This window comes from Cricetulus griseus, chromosome 6 (genome assembly GCF_003668045.3).
Source record: "Cricetulus griseus strain 17A/GY chromosome 6, alternate assembly CriGri-PICRH-1.0, whole genome shotgun sequence".
In the NCBI taxonomy this organism is placed as follows: Eukaryota; Metazoa; Chordata; class Mammalia; order Rodentia; family Cricetidae; genus Cricetulus; species Cricetulus griseus.
This window is the reverse complement of record NC_048599.1, coordinates 37,823,030-37,839,568: the sequence shown is the minus strand read 5'-3', so window position 1 is coordinate 37,839,568 and position 16,539 is coordinate 37,823,030. Positions and strand designations below refer to the sequence as shown.

Below are 16,539 nucleotides of genomic sequence, written 5' to 3'. Positions count from 1 at the left end.
TTTTGAAAACCAACAAGATGGATAAACCTTTATCCAAACTAACCAAAAGGCAGAGAGAGAGAGCATGCTAATTAACAAAGGGGAACACATAACAATGGGCACTGAGGAAATTCAGAGAATCATCAGGTCATAGTTTGAAAATCTTTACAAATTCGAAATTTAAAAGAAATGTGTTATGATAAATCTTTCTGCCAAAAGTGGCCCGAACCCTACTGCCACATGGGCAGTTTCCACCAGCCACCTGAGTTCTGCCTGCTGAGTTAGGGCCCCAATTAATGCACAGAGACTTATATTAGGTGCAAATGCTGCTTGTCCAATAACTAAGATTCTCATCTGTTAGCTCAGTCTTAATTATCATAAATCTATATAAGACTTATCTTATTGGAAGCCTTCCATTGGCATCCTCACTTGCCAATGGATCACGTGGCGACTCTGGAGGCAGAGAGAGGGCCACTTCCTTCTTGCCCTTGTTCATATATCAGTCTCCCTGCTATGTCACTTCCTGCCTGGATCACCACTTCTTTACTACATTTCCCAGAATCCTCCTTGACTCCTAGTCCTGCCTAACTTGCTGCCTCATTGGCCAAACAGTACTTTATCATCCAGTAGGACAAACACATACACAGAAGCACTTCCCCCATCAGAAATGGACAATTTTCTGAATAAATATCACTCACCAAAACTAAATCAAGAACAGATACGCAATTTAAATAGACCTATAATCCCTAATGAAATAGAAGCAGTCATCAAAAGTCTCCAATCCTAAAAAAGCCCAGAGCCAGGTAGTTTCAGTGCAGAATTCTACCAGAAATTCAAAGAATAGCTAATATCAATACTTCTCAAAGTGTTCCACACAACAGAAGCAGAACAGTCATTGCCAAATTCTTTTTATGAGGCTACAATTACCTTGGTACCACACAAGTAAGAAATAGAATTATAGGCCACCGCCGATTGACCTGGAACTAGGTGAGTGAGTTTCTGCCCGCTCCCGACCCCAGGCCAGAACACCCCGACCACCCCCATCCCCCCACCCCCGCCTGTGCCTGTGGGCTTGGGCCAGACACGCCCAGGCAGGGAGGAGCTCCCTGCGCCCTGCTAGCACCCCACTCTTCCATTCTGCCAAATGACAGAGGAACTAGGAACTAGTGAGGAGACTACCAGGAGCGTCAAGATCATCTAGAGTTGTGGACATTGAATTCCTAGCCCCACACACCACTGGGCCACAAGAGGAGATAGAGAGAACCCACCTGCACCCACTAAAAGAAGATATGGGGAGAAGACAGAATAAGATTTCACTCAACAACAGAAAGACCAATATGACACCACCAGAATCTAGGGACTCCACTCCAGCAAGAGCTGAAAAGCCCAACACAGAGCATGAAGATGAGATGGACCTCAAAAATTATCTCAGCAAGTTGATAGAGACCTTTAAAGAGGAAACAAGAAAATCCCTTAAAGAAATAGAAGAGAAAGCAAACAAAAAATTAAATGAATTGGAGGAAAAGACAAACCAAAAAATTCAAGAAATAAATAAATCTCTTAAAGAATCTAAAGAAAGCCAAGAAAAAACATCCAAGCAAGTGAAGGAAGCTCTTGAAATAGTTCAAAGCATGAAAGCTGAAATACACACAATAAAGAAAACACAGAATGAGACCATGTTGGAAATGGAAAGGTTGGATAAATGATCAGGAACTAAAGATGTAAGTATATCCAACAGGATTCAAGAGATGGAAGAGAGAATCTCAGCTACTGAAGACTCGCTAGAGGATATACATTCATCAACCAAAGAGAACCTCAAGTCCAACAAAACCCTAACACAAAATATCCAGGAAATATGGGACACCGTAAAAAGGCCAAACCTAAGAATAATAGGTGTAGAAGAAGGTGAAGAAACACTGCTCAAAGGTACAGAAAACATATTCAACAAAATCATAGAAGAAAACTTCCCCAACCTACAGAAGGATATGCCTATGAAAGTACAAGAAGCTTACAGGACACCAAACAGACTGGACCACAAAAAGAAGTTGCCCCGACACATAATAATCAAAACACCAAATCTACAATAAAGAGAAAATATTAAGAGCAGCAAAGGAAAAAGGCCAAGTAACATATAAAGGCAAACCAATCAGAATCACACCCGACTTCTCAATGGAAACTCTGAAAGCCAGAAGGTCTTGGATAGATACCCTACAAGCACTAAGGGAGCATGGATGTCAACCCAGACTACTGTACCCAGCAAAACTTTCAATCACTATAGATGGAGAAAACAAGATATTCCACGACAAAAACAGATTTAAACAATACATATCAACAAATCCAGCACTACAGAAGGCTCTGGAAGGAAAATTCCAACCCAACGAACATAACTACACTCACAAAAACACTGGCAGCAGTTAATCTAATTTCACCAAACACAAAAAGAAACAGGAGGGCAAAATCCACATGCAATGATACCACCAACAATAAATCCAAAACAAAGAAGAACCAATGAACAATGGACATTAATATCCCTAAATGTCAATGGTCTTAACTTACCCATAAAAAGATTATAGGCTAAAAGAATGGATACGAAGACAGAATCCATCCTTCTGCTGTTTACAAGAAACACACCTCAACTTCAAAGACAGGTGATACCTCAGAGTAAAAGGATGGGAAAAAATTTTCCAATCAAATGGGCTCAAGAAACAAGCTGGGGTAGCAATCCTAATATCTAACAAATTAGACTTTAAACTGAAAGCAATCAAAAGAGATAAAGAAGGGCATTTCATACTCATCACAGGAAAAGTCCATCAAGATGAAGTCTCAATCCTGAACATCTATGCCCCTAATACGAAAGCACCCACTTTTGTAAAAGAAAAATTACTAAAGTTCAAACCACACATAAAAACACACACACTTATAGTAGGAGACTTCACCCCCCTTACACCATTGGACAGAACTACTAGACAGAAACTTAACAAAGAAACAAAGGATCTGAAAGAAGTTATGACACAACTGGGTTTAACAGATATCTATAGAACATTCCATCCAAACACAAAAGAATATACCTTCTTCTCAGCGCCACATGGAACCTTCTCAAAAATTGACCACATAGTTGGCAGCAAAGCAAACCTCCACAGGTACAAAAGTATTGAAATAACCCCCTGTATCTTATCAGACCACCATGCATTAAAGCTAGAATTCAACAGCAATACAAATTGCAGAAAACCTACATTTGCGTGGAAAATGAATAACTCCCAATTGCACCATTCCTGGGTTGAGGAAGAAATAAAAAAGAAATTAAAGACTTCCTAGAATTTAATGAGAATGTAGACACAACATACCCGAACTTATGGGACACCCTGAAAGCAGTGCTAAGAGGGAAGTTCATAGCACTAAGTGCTCACATGAAGAAACTGGAGGAAAATCACATTAGAGAATTGACAGAACAACTGAAAGCTTTAGAGCAAAAAGAAGCAAACACACCAAGGAGGAGTAGACGCCAGGAAATAATCAACCTGAGAGCTGAAATCAACAAAGTAGAAACTAGGAAAACAGTACAAAGAAACAATGAAACAAAGAGTTGGTTCTTTGACAAGATCAATAAGATAGACAAACCTCTAGTCAAACTAACCAAAAGGCAGAGAGAGAGCATGCTAATTAACAAAATCAGAAATGAAAAGGGAGATATAACAACGGACACTGAGGAAATCCAGAGAATCTTTAGGTCATACTTTGAAAACCTGTATTCCACAAAATTGGAAAATCTAAAGGAAATGGACAACTTTCTGGATAAATATCACTTACCAAAATTAAATCAAGATCAGATAAACAGTTTAAATCGAGCTATAACCCCTAATGAGATAGAAGCAGTAATCAAAAGCCTCCCAACCAAAAAAAGCCCAGGGCCAGATGGCTTCACTGCAGAATTCTACCAGAAATTCAAACAAGAGCTAATTCCAGTACTCCTCAAACTGTTCCACACAATAGAAGCAGATGGGATATTGCCAAACTCTTTCTACGAGGCTACAATCACTTTGATACCCAAGCCACACAAAGATATGACTAAGAAAGAGAACTACAGACCAATATCCCTCATGAACATCGATGCTAAAATACTCAATAAAATATTGGCCAACCGAATCCAAGAACATATCAGAAAAATCATCCACCATGATCAAGTAGGCTTCATCCCAGGGATGCAAGGATGGTTCAACATACGAAAATCCATCAATGTAATCCACTATATAAACAAACTGAAAAAGAAAAACCACATGATCATCTCACTAGATGCTGAAAAAGCCTTTGACAAAATCCAACATCCCTTCATGATAAAGATCTTGGAGAGAACAGGAATAACAGGAACATATCTAAACATGATCAACGCAATATACACCAAACCAATAGCCAACATCAAAGTTCCTCTAAAATCAGGAACAAGACAAGGCTGTCCACTCTCTCCATATCTCATCAATATTGTACTTGAAGTTCTGGCTATAGCAATAAGACAAGAAAAGGGGATCAAAGGGATACAATTTGGAAAGGATGAAGTAAAACTTTCACTATTTGCAGACGACATGATAGTCTACATTAGTGACCCGAAAAACTCTACCAGGGAACTCCTACAGCTGATAAACACCTTCAGCAAGGTAGCAGGATACAAAATTAACTCAAAAAAATCAGTAGCCCTACTATATACAGATGATAAATCCAATGAGAAAGAAATCAGGGAAACATCACCTTTCACAATATCCACAAGCAACATAAAATATCTTGGGGTAACACTAACCAAAAAAGTAAAAGATCTGTACAATAAGAACTTTGAGACTTTAAAGAAAGAAATTAAAGAAGATACCAGAAAATGGAAAGATCTCCCATGCTCTTGGATAGGTAGAATTAACATAGTAAAAATGGCAATCCTGCCAAAAGCAATCTACAGATTCAATGCAATCCCCATCAAAATCCCAACACAGTTTTTCACAGACATTGAAAGAACAATACTCAACTTTATATGGAAAAATAAAAAGCCCAGGATAGCCAAAACAACTCTTTACAATAAAGGATCTTCTGGAGGCATCACCATCCCCGACTTCAAGCTCTACTATAGAGCCATAGTTCTGAAAACAGCTTGGTATTGGCACAAAAATAGACTGATAGACCAATGGAATCAAATTGAAAACCCTGATATGACCCACGCACCTATGGATACCTTATTTTTGACAAAGGTGCTAAATCTATACAATGGAAAAAAGATAGCATCTTCAACAAATGGTGCTGGTACAATTGGATTCGGACATGCAGAAAATTGCAGATAGATCCATATCTGTCACCATGCACAAAACTTAAGTGCAAATGGATCAAAGATCTCAGCATAAATCCAGCCACACTGAATCTTCTAGAAGAGAAAGTGGGGACTACCCTTGAACAAATTGGCACAGGAGACCACTTCCTGAACATTACGCCAGTAGCACAGACACTGAGGTCTGCAATTAATAAATGGGACCTCCTGAAACTGAGAAGCTTATGCAAGGTAAAGGAAACAGTCAGTAGGATAAAACGACCACCCACAGAATGGGAAAAGATCTTCACCGATCCCACATCTGACAGAGGACTGATTTCCAAAATATATAAGGAGCTCAAGAAGCTAGCCACTAAAACACCAAACAATGAAATTAAAAAGTGGGGTGCAGAACTAAATAAGGAATTCTCAACAGAGGAATCTGAAATGGCTGAAAGACACTTAACAATGTGCTCAAAATCATTGGCCATTAGAGAAATGCAACTCAAAACAACTCTGAGATACCATCTCACGCTTGTCAGAATGGCTAAAATAAAAAATATCAATGACAATCTATGCTGGAGAGGATGTGGAGAAAAAGGAACACTCCTCCATTGCTGGTGGGAGTGCGAACTTGTAAGACTACTCTGGAAATCAGTATGGCGGTTGCTCAGAAAAATGGGAATCAGCCTACCTCAAGATTCAGCCATTCCTCTCTTGGGTATATACCCAAATAGGGCATGTACTTACAACAAGGACATATGTTCAACCATGTTCATAGCAGCATTGTTTGTAATAGCCAGAACCTGGAAGCAACCTAGATGCCCCTCTACTGAAGAATGGACTGAGAAAATGTGGCACATCTATACAATGGAGTACTACTCAATAGAAAAAAGCAACGGAATCTTGAAATTCCCAGGCAAATGGATGGAACTAGAGGAAACCATCCTGAGTGAGGTAACCCAGTCACAAAAAGACAAACATGGTATGTACTCACTGATATATGAATTTTAGACATAGAGCAAAAGATTACCAGTATATAATGCTCTTCACCAAAGAAACTAGGAAACATGAAGGACTCTAAAGGATAAATGGTTCCCAGGAATGGAAGTGGCATGAACTCCTGAACTAATTGGGAGCATGAGGATGGGGGGAGGGAGCTGCTACAATAAGAGCAAGAGAAGTAGAGGAGAGGAAATGGAGGGGCAGAAATATTGAGTTGGGGGAAGAATAGAGGAAAGAGAGCAGGATGAGAGATACCATATCAGAGGGAGCCACTATAGGTCCGAGAAGAGATCTGGAACCAGGGAGATCTCCAGAGACCTACAAGGATGACACGATCTGACAATCCAGGCAATGGTGGAGAGGATAACCTAAAAGCCCTTCCCCTAAAATGAGATTGATGACTTCTCTTTATGCCATCCTAGAGCCCTCACCCAGTGGCTGATGGAAGCAGAGACAGACATCCACAGATATACACTGAGCTGAAATCGGGAATTTAGTTGAAGAGAGGGAGGAATGAAGAGCGAAGGGGTCTGTACCAGGTTGGAGAAACCCACAGGAACAGTTGGCCTGAACAAGGGAGAGCACATCGACCCCAGATGCTATCTGGGAGGTCAGTACAAGACTGATACAGCCCCCTGAACATGGATGTCAATAAGGAGGCCTCTGCACTCCAGGGAGCCTCTGGTGGTGGATTAGTGTTTTTCCCTGGTGCAAGAAGGGACTTTGAGAGCCCATCCCATATGAAGGGTTACACTCTGACAGTGGAACCAGTATTTATCACCAGTGCACAAATGGACTTTGGGAGCCCATTCTCCAAGGAGAGATACTCTCTCAGCCCAAATACATAGAGGAGGGCCTAGGCCCTCCCCCAAATGATGTGACAGACTTTAAATATCCCCCATAAAAGGCCTCACCCTCTTTGGGAAGTGTGTAGGGGGTGGCATGGGGATGTTAGGGGTGGGATGCTGGGGGGATTCTTGGGGGGCAATGGAGAAAAGGAGGGAGAGGGAAGTGGGATTGATATGAAATAAGATTGTTTCTAAATTAAATAAATAAATTTAGTAAACAAAAGGTATATTCATGTATGTTCACATTTGTGCTCTTTCTTCTAAGGTCATTGTGTTAAGTTTATACAGGAGTCTAAGTGAATAATTAAATGAAAAATCATGTTTGACTCAGTATGTATGTCAAAATTCATCTGACTTTCCCTTTGTAATTTAATATATATATATATATACATATATATATATTAATTCCATTAATATTATAAAGTTGTCAGAGCAAAGTAATCTAGCTTATTTTTTCCTTAAGTTGATGGGTTTTTTTTGTTTTGTTTTTGTATGTTTCTGGGTATCAAACCCAGGGCCATGAGCAACACTGTTGCTCTGCCACTAAGCCACACTGTCAGGACTCAAGGTCATACATTTTCTTTCCACATGTATTCTTTTTCTGGTTTGCTTGTTTTTCCCTCCTTAATGAAACAGCTTTTATGGGTGGAAACACTGAGACATTCATGAAAAGTAACTATGTTGTAAGAAAGATATGTATTATGGACAAGATAGAGATGAATTGCTCTGGTTAATCAATAAATTTCTACAGACCTACTTTTATTCAAAACTGTTATTGGATCTCCTTGCTATGGCTAATTGATGCTCTATGAAACAATAGAAGCTGACTTAAATCTCAAAGCTTGATGATTTTATTTATTTATTTATTTATTTATTTATTTATATTTTCTTAGAAGCCATTTGTCACTTCAGTTTATTACACTTGGGCTGATTCTCTCCCTCTGGAATTAAAGTTGGAAGATGGATCATTAGAGTTCCTGGCTGCTACAAATGATAAAATCAAGTTTCAGAACAGCTGGGCTCGATGTAAAGCTCCCCCAGTCACATAGCTAAGAGCCAAGGCTGGAAAGGCGTCTCACTTCTCCAAGAGCCAATCTCTTTCTCTTTGGGCCACCTTTTCCACCAATAAACTGTGGCTTTTCCATAAGAGCTGAAGAGTCTGGACTCAGCTTGCCTGATGCTGCAGGATCCTGCAAGTCATGGAATGCTAGAGGTACTCAGAATTTCAGACGTCTCCATCTTCTCTCTCACTAGGAGGAAACTGAGTCTAGAGAGTTGAGCTGGAAAAAGAAATTCACTAGGACAACTCTTGTTTTAGTATCAGTCCTATCTTCAAAATGCTGGGAACTGAACCTGCTTTCAAAGCATAATTTAAAGTGTTTCCTCATTCAAGCTTGAGACAGAACTCTTGACACCACATCAAATAGCTGTTCCTTTCTACTTGGCACCGATAGAAGAGTCTTAGTTCATTTACACGTGCCTTTTTTCTCTGTGACATAGGTTAGCTGGTTTATTTATATATCCCTGCTGAAATCGGCAATGTGCGCTGGCTGAACTATAGCTCATGAAAAAAAAAATGATCCATATTTTATTCTAATGTCTTCAGCAGCCCTTTACTGGCATTATGATTAAAATGTGGGTCTCAGGATTGTTACTGGGGAAATGCCCAGCCAGTGAATTTGGCTGCAGCTCGGTGATTGTTCCAGTTGACGTGAGAGGTGCCATTACCATGGGGATTATGTTGTTGTCATCAATTTATTTTCCAGTGCTCTGGTGGATAATATTTTCTTCTTGAAAATTGCTTTTTCTCTTTTATTTTGGGTATAGTGTTCTCTGTATGATTTTTTTTCTCTCTATCTTTTTCCTGGGCCATAGTAAGAGTTTAGAGATGCATGAAGTGTCTTTCCCACTCAGTGAGCCTCCCTCTTTCACCACATGTCTGATATGCAAACTGATCCCAACTTCTGTGTAATTCCACACATTCTGCCACATGTCCATGCATGTGCCATGGGCATTCACATAAGGAAGACTGTACAGTATTGTTTTTGTGTCTTTATGCTTATACTTTATGTTTTCCAATATACAATCATTATGGGTTCTTCTACAAATGTCCTTTGGTATATGAACATAACCTTGAATATGTTGATTCAAACTCGTTTAAATATAGTCTAATAAGTCTCAAAGCATCAAAAAATGATGCAAGTTAGCATCCATTTCTACGTGTGTCATTACTTATTCATTAATTGAAGTTCTTTAATTTTATTCTGCTCCTGGCAGTTGTGGCTCATTTGGTACTTGTAAGAGCCACTTTAGACAAATAAATAAAAATCAGACAGAGGACCTCAGCCACAGCCAGGAAGAATCCAAGGGTTCTCTGTTTGGGTTTGGCTGAGTGAAGCACTGTGGGACTGTGTACGTAGAAACACCAGCCAGAACTGTAACAGACTGTGAGAAAAAGATTACATATCACTGGGAGTTTGGCCTTCTAATTACAAGGGGTTTTCTTTGTCCATGAAAAGTGCCACATGTGTGGCTGTGGCTGGGAGTAAAATAAAACAATTAAATCTTTATCACAAGGGTAAATAGCATGTCTCTTTGGCTTAGCTGTGATAAGGAAACCTTAAACCAGAAATACATAAAGTGATTTAGAATATGAAAGGGCTGTTTGAGAGGCCTTTCCCTTATTGTTATTAAAAATTTCCCTCATTCATATTAGTTCAAGTACATGATAATTCTAGGGAATTATGAGCCTACCCAAGGAAAAAAGGACATGCTACCAATGATTAAAGCCATTGGCTTGTAGTAGCATGCTTCTGATGTCTAAGTCACTTTGGAAGCTGATGTCTTTCTATGACTCTGCCTCAGTAGACTGGTTTATTTCTTTTCCTTTTCAAGAAAATATGGACATCATTTCTTTCAGAACACAGAAGTCTATAAATGTCTGGAAAGTGTCTGTTCTTGTACAAGTCAGAGAACAGCTTGCAGGATTGTGTTCTCTCCTTCTGTCACTGGTTATGGCATAGCACTCAGATCATCAGCCCTGGTGGCAAGCACCATTAGACACAGAGACATCATGCTGGACTTCTAATATCCTTTTAGAATATCCGTAGTTCTTGAATTTTGGAACCATAAGAATTGTATGAAGGGCTTGTCAGAAAATCCAAAGTACTGGGTCATGCCCACAGAGTTTCTGGTTCAGCACTCCCTCCACCCCCTCTTTGTACTTCTAACAAGTTCATACAAGATGTTGTTGTTTCCTGGGACACACTTTGAAAGCCAGTGCCTTAAGAAAGCAGTCAGTCCTTTGGGAGAAAGAATGATGTAGAAATCTGCCACATTTGAAGGAATTATCTCTTGGGTTATGGGAACATTGGCAAGTGCTTAAACTATACTCTATTCTTTATTTTCCACATTCCTACAAGCTATATCACATCTAAGCAGAAAAAATAGAAATGAGCATCGCAGACCGATACCTACCCACTGAACTACCAGTCCAGTGACCTCTCCCCTTCTGTACAGACTAGCTTTACAGAACCATGGGTGCGTCTCATCCATGGAAAAGACAATTTTTTTTTCTGGGACTCTGGAGTAGCTTTTATTCCATGTTCACCCAATAGAAGCTCGACTTGGATTCTAGATCAGTTAACTCCTCTGTACCAGGAGGTAGTATGAAGAATATTGACTCCCAGGGATTAGCAAATCACTTAATTACACTTTACAAAATTTCCCTGTTTCTCCTTTCCCACTTCCTCAGACCACAACCACAAACAGTTCTGTGTTGACCATTTTGGAAAGATGTGTCTAATAAACAAGTGCTAAACAGTATGTATGGTCAGGAGTTAAGATATGTTTCTCTTCCCTTGGGACTGTATTCCTTTCTGATAAGTGTACCCTACCTAACATCCTTTAAACTGAAACAAAAACATGCATGTAATAAAATAAAAGACACTATCACAATTTAAGTAATTTAGCCTGATGATTTTTTTCTTCTAAAATCATTCTTCTAGACACCTCTGCTTTGTAATTTTAGCTCAGACTTTAAAAACAAGCTAAGTCTAACATCTTTAGAAAAGAGCTTTAAAGAGCCTTGGTTTCTTTTATTGATGATTCTTATAGGCATATACTGGTAAGGGGGTTTGGTTAGAGAATAGAGGTTATAACCTGTTCTGTCTGCTGAGACAGTGACTTTAATTACATTTAATTCCCATCCTCTTTGTATGTTACTTGATCCACTCATTGGTTTAGAAGCATACTGATAAATCCAGCCACGGCTTAACCCTGTGCCCTTCAGCTCTTCTGGAATTGCATCCAGGCTTCAGTGAATTGCCATGTTTGTATGTCAGACCTTGTTACTAATGAGAAATACTAAGAGTCTTTTTACATAGTAGATATGCTTTTTTTCCTAGAGAAAAGTCCAGATTTCATTAAAAAAAACAACTTTTATAAAATCTTTTCAAGATGTTGGCTTATATTCAAATTTTAAGTCACAGCTTAGAAAAGCTCAGTGTATACATGCTTCTTACACACATACTTCATAAATGTTTGAAAATGTTTCAGCAAGTATTTTTGTATAGATATTTGTTTAATGAGTATTTATCAAAATGTATACTTATTTTATTAATAAAACTATGAATCTGAGAAATACAAGGAAGGTGGTATTCTTAATCCCTTCAAAGACATTTTGTCTTTATTTTATGTTTTAATAGTTTGCTTCTTAATGACATTTAAGTGCCTATTCTCACTGGTCAGTGTAGCAAAATGGAGCATTCTAAATCGTGTAACTAGTTTAAAAACCGTATTATAAAGAATAATCAACTACAAGCAACAGCGATTTCAATAATAAATTCTTTCCCATAAATCATGTAAACTCCATGATGCTTAGTGTTGAATACACTGAGTGCATATATAATATTTTAATTTGCATTATGTTTATCTGGCTATACTAACATAAATTAAGAAACATCATATATGTGAAAATATTCATAGTAATGAACATGTATTATGATGGACAAATGTAGTAAAGTAATAACAAGTGAGAAAATCTGGTTGAATCTGATATGAAATAATGGAGTTCTCTTTATTCACTCTAAAAATTTTCTGTGGATTTGGAATTGTTTCAAAACTAAATTATGTTTGAAGACATACAATATGTACATATGCATTGATTACCACAACACTCCTCTCACAGTCTTTACATTATGGTAGTTTGGTTTGTGTGTCATTTAGTTTTAGAATCAATGACTTGTACAAGCTTGGTAATTTAATATTCTGAGTAAATAATTTATTTTTGGCTTTGAATAAAGAAAACATTAGAAGAATAGAATGTTTTATGCCCATTAAAGACAATACTGCCTAATGCTACCAATATATATAGATTTTTCAATTTGCTATGAGTATTCTGAGTTTCTAATTCTAGGACACCTACTATAATTTCAAGTTATAATGAAGGCAGTTTTGCATAAATTGTGTTTGTTTAAATCATTATCAGTCAATAGATTTTTAAATTTCAAAATCTCCCATCTATTTCATAAAAATCACAATCAAAAAAGAAAAGAAAAAAGAGAAAGCAATCATTCCCCCCACACATATGTATCAAATACCAGGAATCTGGCTCATAAATCAGGAAGAACACAGGAAGATACAACTGGAGTCCTTCCTTGTTCCTGTGTTACAGCCAAAATCCTGACATTCAGACATATTTACAAGACCCATGTTTCAGTAAGCCCACATGTGCTTTGTGTGGGCTGAAAAGAATGTGAAGTGATTTCACACGGCAACTTTTCCAGAAGGCTGGGTGAAGAACATGGTATCCTTTGAAAGGAGAAAATCATCTTCGGGTTTATTAGTGACAATTACTCCTTTTCCTTTTGGTCACACATGGAATGACATTGGGGGATGTGCTGGGGAAGCGGTCTAGAACATTCCCTGCATGTTGGTGCAGAGGACAAGATTTGTGCCCCTGTTACCTGAGAGATGTCTCATCCTGACTCGGGACTACGTCCACTTATCATGCCCATAAATCCTCCTCTGTACAAGCACCTGTGATAGTAGATTAAAATAATGAAGCCAGTGATAATTACAGCACCCACCATTTAATGAGCATCCAGCAGGTCCTAAGTGCCTACCCATTTGATCTAAACTAATCTTCAAAACCACCTTTAAAGATAAGATTTCGATTTTCCATGGGGGCAGGAGTATGAATTAGAACAAAGCCTCATGACACATGAGCATGAAAATGCCATGATGAAATCCACTATTTTGTATGTTAACTTAAAAATTTAATAAGAATGAACCAGGAATGGTCAAGCACACCTGAAGTCTGAGCAGTTGGCTGAGGCAGGAGGACCACAGTGAATTCAAGGCAAGGCTGGGCTATGCAGCAAGACTGTGTCTCAAAACAACAACAAGGAATTATTTGCATTTTATAGATAAGAAAAACAAGAGTCAAAGTTCTAAGCAGTTTTCCTGGAACTACTAACTAATGATGTACATGGAAAGAAACCCACCCATTGTATTTGACTTCAGAACCTCTGCTCTTTGCTTATAGCCTTCCGAAGGTTAGATGAATGACAAATGGCTCTTGAAACAACTAGGAGAGGTCACATATGGACAGCATCAGGGTTTTAAGCAGTTGATAAGATTTGCTAACTATGGTGGAATGGAGAAACTCCGAAACACTTTGGATCTAAGAATGTTAGCTGCCTTAGTAACATCCTATCTTTGTCTTCAGTTTGTAGCAGTACTTGGCACATGGTAGGTGCCTTCAGTTCTTCATTCAATAAAGAATAACCTAAGGAGGCAATAAAAGAGTGACTTATTGAATAGAACCTTACTGATGTTTGTGTCTAGATCAATGGGTTGGAGGGAGAAACTGACTGTGTTACAGCTTCAAGAGCAGTTTATTTTCCTAAGCAACAATGTGGATGAAGAGAGGTGATGCAAACAAGTTTGCCAAGATTCAGGAAACATTCCTTTAAAAAATATGTCATGCCCTGACTCACTGTGTTGTAATGTATACATTAAAGGAATAGCTGGGCAGTGGTGGCCCATGCCTTTAATCCCAGCACTCGGGAGGCAGAGGCAGGCGGATCTCTGTGAGTTTGAGACCAGCCTGGTCTACAAGAGCTAGTTCCAGGACAGCCTCCAAATCCACAGAGAAACCTGCCTTGAAACAACCCTCCCCCCCAAAAAATCAAAAGAATAAACAAAATTCATGTTGATTCTCTCTTTTGGTATTTCCTGCAGGTTTTATATTTGCTCTTTCTAGGCCATGTCTAATTGTCCTGCTGGTTTTATGTCACTTAAGTTTTCTGGTTTTTCTTTTATGTCACACTGTTTTTACTAAATTTAAAATTTGGGATTTTTATCCTCTGAAATTAGTTTATTGGATATTTTTCTCTCTTTTCTAGTTATCTAACATTTTTTGAATTTTATTTTTTCACACAGCCTTTTGAGAGGAAGCCATTAGATTGCCTGGAATGCCCCATCTAAACAATCTTTAAGAGAATAAAAACTGGAAGAACCAACCCAGAGTCCTTTTCTGTGGGGCCAAATTAAAGAAACCTATGAACATCATCCACCTTTGCTTTTCTGGTGGAGCCCTTAAGACCTGGGGACCTAATATGTTTTGCTCCTATTGATGACACGTGACTTGCCAAAAGGCATTCACACTATGTTGGGGTTTTACAGAAGTTACAATGGGCTAAACCTCAAAGGAATAACTTTCCCTGGCACTTTATGATGTGTAGAAAATCTACTAATCAGCAGAGGCATGTTATGGTGTAAAAATAATCAATAGTTTTCCTAAACAGAACCAATTTTCTGACTTAATTCCTGAAAACCTTCTGAGCATGGAAATGTGCAGATAGTTGGGGGCTTTCTCTGTCCCCTGCCTCTTGATGCCTGCATAGCAGTGCTTGGTGTAAATTGTCCTATTTGCTCCTGTTTTACCTTCTGAAGTTCTGAGTCACTGAACAATATTTCAGAGCAACAACTGTGTTTCTACACTTTGCTTCACTTGTAAACTTAAGAACACTGAAGCATTTTTAAGTTTGTTTCCTCGTTTTAAGCCAAAGTGTATATTATATGAGAATGAGCTAATTCTATACCATTGGTCTGTCACTACCAGTCAAGTCTTTGTAATATTTCACTTGGTGAGGTGCCCTGTGACATGGGAGATAGTAATTACTACAGTGCTGAGCAGATGGAAGAGTAATGAAGTGTTTTCTTAGTGAGCTCTTTAAACAGTGGAGCTGAGAAGGCAAGACTGCTCCTGTTTCACACTGACAGGGATGGTGGATTTAATATGTTCCCTGGAGCTTCTCATCAGATTATAACTCTTTCTGTGATGGTCAGTTTGGGGTCTGCTTATGTGACCTGACTTTCAACTTGTTTGAATGGCTGTCAGGCTGCTTGGGAATTAAGGGCTCCTGGATTGTCTATCACATTGTTTAAGCATTGCGAAAACAACAACAACACATTTTCCTGGAAGCTTCTGGAAGCTTCTTGAAGTTTCTTACGGGGACCACGACTCTGCTCTTCACAGCAAAGCTGAGTCAGAGAGACCTGGAGGAATCTTTACCTGCTTGGAAAGATTCGCGTGTCTGGAATGCCTTATCTTAATGTAAATCTCTGTTGCCTTGCTGCACACTGACAGTGTGTCTAGCTCTTGCCATCATTCATTCCCTGCGGTGGAAACTGTTGTCACGCCAGCAGCATTCCCTCCTAGGTTAGCTTACATCATTGCTCAACACTCCCTTGGAAAGCACAATGTCGCCTAAATATGAACCACTCCACCCCAACCCCCCGACCCAGCGTGTGCTATTCAAACTAAGGAAGCCCTGCCTGTCTGGAGATGACCTGAAGAATTGCATCCAGATTTGCAAGTCCACTGATTAGAATTCCTGCCAAGTGCTGTAGTATGCAGGGCTTCCTCATTTCTGCCTGTAAAATAAAATTGCAAATTTTTCTAGGATGAGGAAGTTTGTACTTTTTTATTTCATAAGCCCACATGATAAACACAGCTTTCCTCCAAACTGTTTGAGGTGTTGGGTGTGCGCGCTGTGTTAAATATAGGGCTCCTTTGTGAAGGAAAGCACACGTGGCTCATTTTAACTTCTCCCACAGCATTTAAGATGGGGCAAAATGGTTCTTCTGGGGAGGAAAAAATAGACATTTCGATGAGCGGCAGGCGTCTCTAAAGCAGTGCTTTGTTCTTTCCAGAGTCTGCTCCAAGACCTTGAAGAATCAACAGAATTTTCTGTATTGATCTAGAGAAACCACTCTCCCGGGCTGTGCCACTTACTCTGGTTCTCTATTTTCCGGTTTCTTTGTTCATGAGTCAGTATGTGAACCAAAGGCTCCCACTCTGCGGGAAACTGTGGCAGAGACCCGTATGTTGCAGTCATGTAGCCAACATACTGAGGCAGA

The 16,539-nt window shown here is 39.0% G+C and overlaps 1 protein-coding gene across 1 annotated transcript in view; it reads left to right on the top strand.

Annotated features, from left to right (window-relative positions):
* Nucleotides 1-16,539, top strand: part of Macrod2 (mono-ADP ribosylhydrolase 2) — a 1,968,760-nt gene that overhangs the window by 626,333 nt on the left and 1,325,888 nt on the right. The window lies entirely within an intron of this gene.